Below are 9934 nucleotides of genomic sequence, written 5' to 3'. Positions count from 1 at the left end.
CATGATCAATACCAGGTCTTTATGAAAAATCTTGTGCAACTAGTCTTGCTTTATATTTTGTGACCTCATGTTTTTCATTTCTTTTTCTTACAAATATCTATTTGTATCTCACATACTTGACATCATCTGGTGTTTGGACTACTGGTCCAAAAACTTTTGAAAGTAAGTTTAATTCTGCCTCAATTGCTTTTTTCAACCGAAACCAATCTTTTCTATGTCAACATTTCTCAATAGATTTTTGTTTAGAATTCTTATTTTCAGATATAATATCAAGAACGAGATTATATGCAAAAATGTTGTTAATAACTACATTAGTTCGGTTCCATCTTTTCCCTGTCATGATATGGTTTATTGAAATCTCATTATTATTATATGCAAAAATGTTGTTAATAACTAAATCACCCTCCGTCCGATGAACCCCATGTTGGTGAGTAAGATCAGCATGTAACTAAGCATTGTGCCATAGAGTCCAAATCACATAGGCCGATTCAGACTAACCATGAGAAAGGTAAAATAGGGTAGAATGAATCGTCAAATATGCAACATAAATTCTCAAAACATCGTCATTTCAAATCCTATAAAGTTCTTAGGGAGGAAATTAAAGAAGTTCCCAAAAATTTGGCGAACTTGATTACCATGGTCCATCAGATGGGTGACACCTTTACTGTCCAGCATCATCTGATGAGCCAACAGCTGAATGAAATAAAGCTGCTAGTTCAGTGTCTATATGGGGTATGTATTTATATAATCCTAAATGATCGTTTGGAAAATCCTAAGCGATCGTTTAGAGAAACCCAAACAATCGTTTGGATAATCTTAAATGATCATCTAGAAAATCTTAAACAGTCATTTTGATAATCCTAAACGATCATGTAGAAAATCTTAAACGATCGTTTATATAATCATATATTTACTTGTATATTTCGCGTGATTTGTTCAGGATAATAATGAAAGGACTCATGATGGTAATGATGGTGATGGTAACAATGAAGGGACTCATCATGATGATGGTAATAATAATGATAATAATGAAGGAACCCACCATGATGAATAGTCCAAATCTCAATTTATCAGTGATCATTGCATAGTTGTTGAACACAATATGACGGAAGAAGAAACGGTCGATGAAATACTTGAACTTCCCATACAACCATTCAATCTTAGGAGCCACTTCAATTTGGATCCAACTAAGTTTGTAAACCCTATAGTTTACATCTCGTAGGACCCTATAGTTTGTAAACCTTGTATGAACAAACATTTCTGTGATTAATAATATTTGATATTTTATTCACTCTATCTATGAAATATATGATATTTTAGTTGCATTAGCCACAAACCAATAAACTAACATCCAAGGTTATTGTTGTAACTTAAACATATATGTGGAGATATACAGATGGATCATGTTTAAGTGATAACCTAAATGGTCTGTAGTATATGGATAAGGTTGGGTACCTTATCTTGGTGATACTACGAGTATGACCCGCTTTGTAGGTGTTACAAATGTTATAAAGTGCTACAAATGATCTGATCCTGATCATTCATGAAATAGACATGCGAGTGGAGATATTCTATACAAAGGACTTTGTATAAGATCGGACCACGAAATGTTTAGTCTCATTATATAATGTCGTTCATAATATAGACTTTCATTTCACTAGGATGACCATAGGTAAACATGACCTTAATCCTGAGTGAGTTGTGAACTCTTGCCTATGAAGGCGGTCCTTTGATTGTATGGGTGAAAGTGGCCAGATTGTCAACTCAACAAGCTTACTATTTTGGGGATTCGTCTGATTGGGGAGCTGGAAACTCAGCTACACAAGATGAAATTCACTTATTCCCTGAAGTAGGGAAAGTAGATAAATTTCTCCCTTAAGAATTGATTCCGGGTCTTGAACAATGTGGCGCCACACCCTCTCCTGGCCTGAGAGGGGTTTAGTCATAGTGAGACTATGATCTATTGTTCATTAAAGGAATCAATGGTACTTAAGGAGTTAAATGTAACTACAGGGGCAAAATGATAATTTGGTCCAGCTGTACTTACGAGCAATTTGTGAAGGGTCATCGTACCATTGATTGGTTATATCCAATGGACACATAAATATATCTGTAGTGCAAAGAGTGCAGCTGTCGGTCTCTAGTGGAGTGACCGACAGTTAACTAATGGTAGATAAAGTAATTAAAGAGTTTAATTATTTATTCACGTACCGTTGGAGCTTCAAACTACAGGTCCATAAGGTCCCCTTGGTAGCTCAAAAGGATTTAGTTGAGAATCAGTTTTTAGGTTAATTTGAAATGTTCAAATTAATAAGATGTGATATAATTAAATTAGTTCAATTATATATGATATAATTCATATAATGTATTTGATACATTATAGTTAGAGGAGCAAATATTTGAATATGATTCAAATATATTTTCTATGAATAAGATTCATAGTTGTTAAATTTAATATAAATTATGATTTATATTAAATGTCATAAAATAGAGAAAAAAAACTGTAGTTTATATGGTATATGATGCAATATTAAAACTATAGGTTATAAATATAATATGATAAGTTAGTTATCATATTTATTTATAATTAATTGATAATTATCCCATTTTTCTCTCTAACCACCTCAGTAGGAGGTTAGTGGTTCTTTATAGAAAATGGAATAAAAAGAAAAACAGTTTTTCTTATTCTTCCTAAGTCTTCTACACGAAAACAAAGACTATACAATAGCCTCATAGCCTAAACGATTGAAGTTTTTGCTATGCGATAGTTTTGCCTTCCTCAATCGTCTTCCTCCTCCTAACCATAAACTCTCTCCTAACCAAAATAGCTAGAGCCAACCGCTCCTGGGTTCTCACACCGAGAATACCAAGGTCACCAAATTATAGTGTCCCCTTCCTTTGGGTCGAGTTTGGTTGCTGTTCGAGGAGATCAATTATTGTTCGAAGTATTCGTGCAAGTTCGAGGGATTTACTTGAAGAAGATTTCTTCAAAGGTATAATCTCTAAACCTTTTTTTCTAGTTCAAAAGTATGCTGTAATTTTTAGATAAAGTGCTTAATCTGTTCTGTTTTGCTATAAATGTTTGTTTCAATCGAAATGGGAATTGGACGATCCGCTTCCGCTCATAGGTTCTCTATAAAACAAGTTCCTTCACCAAGGTTATGGAGAGTGCAAATAAAAAGGAGGTCATTGAGTCAAGGTAAAGTCGTTGTATGAATTAATTATCTTAACATTGTATTAACTGATTTACAATTGAAATGTAGGAGAAGAATGTTGGATTTTATACCCTAAAACTCGTGGTTTGTAAGCAATAGATCTTATTCTGAAAATTCAATAAATTGTTATTGAATATATTGCTTATTAGAAATCCAATAAACCTAAAAATCCCTTGACTATTACATGAGTACTTGAACTTTATGTGGAGACATAAAAGTGGATCAGGTTCGAGTAAATAGTAAAAAATGATCTATAGTATATGAATAAGATTGGGTGCCTTTCTAGCACTACAAGAATTTTGGCCTTTAATGTCGGTTGAAAAAAGTGAAATCGAATGTATAATGTCGGTTTTGTTTTATTTTTTTAAAAAAGTGGATCTTTAATGTCGGTTTTAAACCGACATTATAGGGGTACCTTTAATGTTGGTTTTAAACCGACATTAAAAACCTGTTTAATTTTTTCCTCTTCACTCTCCCCCTATTTTCTATTTTCCCCCTATTTTTTTCATTTTCCCCTCTTCACTCTCCCCCTATTTTCTTTTTCCTCTCATTCTCACACTTCCCTCTTCAGACCCTCTTATTTCTCACTTCTCTTTTCCAAACCCTTGCCAATAGGTAGCGTAACCTGCGTCGCCATGCAACTCGTACAAATCTGTCGTGGTGTAGATCTGGCTTCCATGCAAGTCTGTTTGTCGTTCAACCCACGCCGCAGCACCTAGTCGCCTGGATCTGAAGTCCAGATCTGAATTCGCCCGAATCTATGTGCCGTTGTTCGTCGTTCGATCTGAAGTTCGCTGTTCGTCATTGGTCCAGATCAGTATACTCTTCTTCTCTTTTTTCTCTTAAACTCACAACAATTTTTGTTCTTATGTTACGCCTTTTAACTGTTTGTGTAAATGTCTCAATGTTACGCCTCTCAACTTTCCTCTCAACGCTAGACGATCGTGTAGATATGTGCGGGTGCTGGACGATTGTATAAGCGGGCACTGGACGATCGTCGATCGTGTAGGCGGGAGCTAGACGATCGTATAGCAGATGCGCGAGCGCTAAGCGCTAGATTACACGATGTGCGGGCACTGAACGATTGTGTATAGCAGATGCGCGAGCGCTGGATGATCGTCGATCGTGTAGGCGGGAGCTAGACGATCGTATAGCAGATGCGCGGGCGCTAAGCGCTAGATTACACGATGGTGCTACGCGATAGGCGTGAGCGCTAGATAATAGCGGTGTTGCGCTAGACGATGAGCAGACCCGTTGATCCATGTGCCGCCATTCGTCGTTCGATCTGAAGTTCGCCGTTCGTCGTTCATCCAGATTAGTATGCTTTTCTTCTCTTTCCTCTCTTAAACTCACAGCAATTTTTGTTCTTATGTTACACCTCTTAACTCTTTATGTAAATGTCTCAATGAAAGCCAGCTACGGTTTCACTTCAATATGCTCTCTGCTTCTAGATTTGGGCCTACTTTTTATGTGTCTATGGCCTTTGAAATTCGGTTTGATTAATGGTTTTGTTGTATATGGTAATTTGTTGAAGTATTGGCAAGAGGCGTTGCCAAGAGTTGCTCCTGTGTTGGGTATGCGTGAGCAAGAGCAGTGAGAGCGAAATGTTGAGCGCAAGGCGCTGGGTAGATGATCGTGTAGAAAATAGGTAGCACTATACGATGAGGTAGGCGATCGTGTAGGAGGACGCTGGATGATCATGTAGTAATGCGGGGAGCTAAATGATGAGGTAGATGATCGTATAGTAGATGCGCGGAGCTAAGCGATGCGCTAGACAATCGTGTAGATATGCATGGGCGCTGGACGGGAGCTAAGCGATAGACTACAAGATGGCACTACGCGATGGGCATAAGCACTAGACGATAGGCGGAATGCTAAGCGATAGGCGATGACATTAAGCGATAGGCGAATGCGTTAGATGATAAAGCATCAGAGCTAAACGATAGAGGTAAATGATGGGCGCGGTAGCTAAACGATAGCCTATGCACGAGATCGTTTACTAAACGATTGAGCTACACGATGGGCCGCTGGAGCTAAGCGATAGATGCAGGAACTAAACGATTGATTGGCTTGAGAACATGTGCATTATGCTAATTAAATACACTAAAAGAATGTTTGACTCACAGTTTTAATAAGTTTTAGTTGATAACTCACAGTTTTAAAAAGAAGATTCTCTCATTTATTCAACTATTAAGTTTTCTTGTTTTGTAGGTGCAACAAAGGAGTAAAGATTTAGTATCGCAACCTCTTTATGCTTTTTCTTGGGGAACTCTAGTAAAGAATTTTTCCTTGAATGTACTAATATACACATTCCCAATAAACACGGTTAGTTGAATATGAATTCTGATCACATTTTCACTTTCAATCCTTTGTCTTAAACCTTTTTTGTTTGTGATCCTTTGAACAATAGTGGTCAGACAAAGATGCCTATAACCAGACACTGCTAAAGCTGGGGGGGTCTGTTCAAGAAGAATTATGAAGGGATCCATACTTACCAAGTGGAGAGGGATAGTAAACTTATAGTTTGTATTACTTGTAATTTGTGTTTTCAAGGGCTGAATTATTATTCGACCTTTTAAATTATAATTTTATAGCAGAATTTGTGGATTAAATGTAATAGATTTGCAATCCATACATAAATAATATGTCATAGCCACAACGTTCGATGATGATGTGTCATGTTATACTTTTTTACCAAAAAAATGGATTCGGCAACGGAAGTTAAAAAAACGGATAGATTCGAGCTTCAATGTTGGTTAAGAATTAAAAAAAAAAGAAAATAGGCTTTAATGTCGGTTGAAAATTTCACTGAAGACCTTTAATGTCGGTTGTCAACCGATATTAAAGCCCTTTAATGTCGATTTAAAACTAACATTAAAGCCCGAATTTCTTCTAGTGTGGTAACATTATTGGATGCGGCCTACTTTGTAGTTGTTACAAAGAGTTGTAAAGTGCTACAAACGATGTGATCCTAATTCGTATATGTTATGACATGAGGAATGGGGGACGTCTTGTGCAAAGTTTTGTACATGACCGGACCACGAAATCAGTCACTCTTACTTTATAATGTTGTTTACTGTTTAAAACTGACTATTTCAAAGCGATGACCTAGGTAACTTGACCTTAGAATTAAAAGGAATTGGAGAATTAATATTTAAATATGATTCAAATATATAAAGATGGAATTGTGTAAAATTAATTTAATATTTGATATTAAATTAATTTAAATTATTTAAATTGTTTAAATAATTATTTATTAATTTTATTAAGAAAATTAGTTTATGAAATTAATTTTATAAAATTAATAATATTTTCAATTTTATAAAACAAATTGATTTTTGAAATCTTTTTTGAAAAGTTGAAAAAAGAAGAAAAACACAAAATGGAATTTGACTTTTTCCATCATCATCTTCAAGTAGCTCACCCATAACCCACCATCTTAGTCTTCAATTACTCCAAGCATGAGCTGCATCTCATGCAGCCATTCTCATTGTATGATGGTCTGCAATATATTGAAGAGATTTGAGTGATTTTAAGGCAATGCAACTGATAGAATTTTGCTGAAAATTCGGGTTGAAGAAGGAGTTCTTCAAGTGTATTGTTGCTGTGAGTACCTGTCCAAGTTCCCTTGATTCTAGCTTATTTTGAGTCCTACAACTCAATCTAGAGCACCAAAAGGATAGTAGGGAAGATCTTGAGGTGGTCTACAACAAGATTTGGAGAGATTTGCAGCTGGAATCAAGCTTTGAAGAAGTTCTACAAAGGTATGACTTGAAACTCATTTATTTCTGCTAAAGCATGCTTTCATTTCTGCCAAAATTAATGAATTAGAGTGCTTATGGATCCTCGTTGCTTCCGCTGTGTGCTGATGTATTCCAACAAAAAATGACCTCCCTGAGCATCGAAAAAGGAAGAAATCAACCAACTTTTCACCTAAAGATGTGAAAGGGGGGGGGGGGGGGGGGGGGGGGGGGGGAGAAAGTCACATACGGTTGGTAACAAAGAGGCGGGAGCTCAACCACCTTCAAATGATCCTCATCTTTCAAGTGATCATCAACCACCTCTTTCAAGTGGTCCTCAACCACATCCAAGAGATCTTCAACTACCCCATTTAATTGATCCATAGCCTCAATCACATTCAAACGATTATCAAGAAGATCGATTAGATGTAATTGAATCTCAATTGAAACCAGACATGGGTATTATCAATCCCAACTTTGGTCCCTGTACCTGACTTTCCCATAAGGACCATTAGTTCTTATGACCTGTTGTTCCCAATCCCAAATGTGTTGTTGAATGCATACAAAAAATGGAAAATCCATTTGAAAACTAAAATTGAGGAGCAAACAGTAGTATATACATTCCGAACCAAAGAGTTCTTCAGGACACTTGAGCAAAACACATAGGTGATTGGAGACGTGGGTAATTCCTTAACTAAAAAAAGTTCTACAATCGTTTAGAAAATTTTAAACAATCGCTCAGAATACTCTACATGATCATTTAGAAATTACCAAATGATCGTTTAGAAAATATTAAACGGTCGTTGAGAAAAGCTTGAACAATCATGTAGCAAATCTTCAATGATCATTTAAGAACACCTAAGCGATCGTTTAGAAAATTTGATTTATACTTATATTGTTTTTTTTTTGGGATCGAAATATGGATCTTTTATTGGTACACGTGCATTATAAGTTGCAGTTGAGATCTGATTTGTGCAAGTATTAATTCACAGTGGTTGATTCTAGCTTCACGGTATGCAAAATTTCACATCATTGTTGAAATAACTCTTCATTCAACTTCATATTTACTTATTGCTTTGCCCCCAGGATGCAACTTTATAATGAGTTGGTGGAATGTTAGTGTTGTTGGGATTGATGCCCTAAAGTCTCGTGTCCTGTAGTTTGTAAATAGTTTGTACGAATGCTTTTGATGTATAATATATGATATTTTACTTCACTTCTTGATTTTTCTCAGTTGAATGCTTTATTTGCTTTACCCAAACCAATAAAACCTACAATCTCTGGTTATCCGAATGTAACTTAAGCATGTATGTGATGACATACAAGTGGATCATGTCTTAAGTGATAACCAAAATGGTCTATAGTATATGGATATAAGAGAGAAACTTTATCCTGGTAATGCTACAGATGCGGCCCACTTTGTGGAATGGTCACAAGTGTTGTGACTTGTCACAGATGGTCTAATCCTGATCATTCGTGTAGGGGACATGCGGGTGGCGGGCGTCCTTACAAAGATTTTGTATAAGACCTGACCACGAAGTGTTAACATCTCGTTATATAACACCGTTCATGACAGAGACTTCACTTCATTAGAATGACCATAGGTAACATGACCTCAATCTTGAGTGAGTTGAGAATTCCTGCCATTGAGGACGGTTCTTTGATTTTCATGGGTGTAAGTGGCCAAGTCGCCAACTCAAACTTACCACTTTAGGGATTCGTCTGATTTGGGAGCTGAGAACTCAGCTACACAAGATGGAATTCACTCATTCCTCGATGTAGGGGCAAATAGATAGATAACTCCCTTAAGGGCCGATTTCAGGGCTTGAACGATGTGGTGCCACATACCTTCTCTTGGCCCGAGAGGTGTTCACACATATTGGACTATGTTATATTGTTCATTAGAGGGATCAGTAGTACTTAAGAAGTGAGAGGTAACTTTAGGGGCAAAATGGTAAATTAGCCAGCTGTACTTACAAGCATCTGTGAAGGGTCATCGTACTCATGATTGGTTATATCCGATGGACACAGAAATATATATGTGGTAAGAAGAGTTCAACTATTGGTCTTTAGTGGAATGTCTGGCAATTAACAGATGGTGGATCTCGTGGCTAAAGTGTTTAGTCAGCTATTCACATACCATTGGAGCTTCGAGCCATAGGTCCATAAGGTCCCTTTGGCAGCTTGGATAAAGTTAAGAATTAGTTTTTGGGTCAGTTTGAAATGTTCAAATTAACAAGAGGGAGTTAGATTATACATGATATAATTGAACTGGTTAATTATAAATGATATGATTGACTAAATGTATGAGATACATTATTTTGGAGGAAATTGGATATAAATATGATTTATATCAAGTAGAGGAGAAAATACTGTAGTAGATATATGATATCAAACTATAGGTTAAGAATATAATATGATTATATTAATTAATTAATTAATTAGGCGGTATGAAATAATTGGCCGAGTATTTCTCTAGAATCGTACGAAAGTGGGAAGATCAAATTCAGTTTTTGTAACTGAAGAATTTTTTTCATTTTTGTAAAAAGACGCAGAAATTCGCTCATGGTGTGAAAAGTTACGATCGCTTAACATTGAGAGCCTATACGATAGCGCTCATCGTCCTAAACGATCGCACACCTACGTACTAAACAATCACTCGCGATTTCTAAACGATCGCTTAGCGTGCCGAGCAGATCTAAACGATCGCTTACCATTTGCTAGATGATCACTTAGCTAAACCTATACGATCATGTACCTTTTTCTAAACGAAAGGCACTTGACTATACGATAGTCTTCTACTATCTCTCACTTGCTTGTTCATAATACACGATCTTCTTTTCCTCCTCCCTCTACCAATTCCATCAAAGTCTACCCTTTGGATTCTCACTACAAGAATACTGAGGGCTTCGAGTGGTGGTGTCATCCTCGGTTGTTGTTGGTTCGTGCGCCGTCTATCGTGTATACAACCGTGGTGCT

The sequence above is a fragment of the Benincasa hispida genome, chromosome 2 (genome assembly GCF_027475165.1).
Source record: "Benincasa hispida cultivar pf3 chromosome 2, pf3_genome.v1.1, whole genome shotgun sequence".
NCBI classification, from domain to species: Eukaryota; Viridiplantae; Streptophyta; class Magnoliopsida; order Cucurbitales; family Cucurbitaceae; genus Benincasa; species Benincasa hispida.
The sequence above is the reverse complement of the archived record's forward strand: the minus strand, read 5'-3'. Positions refer to the sequence as shown.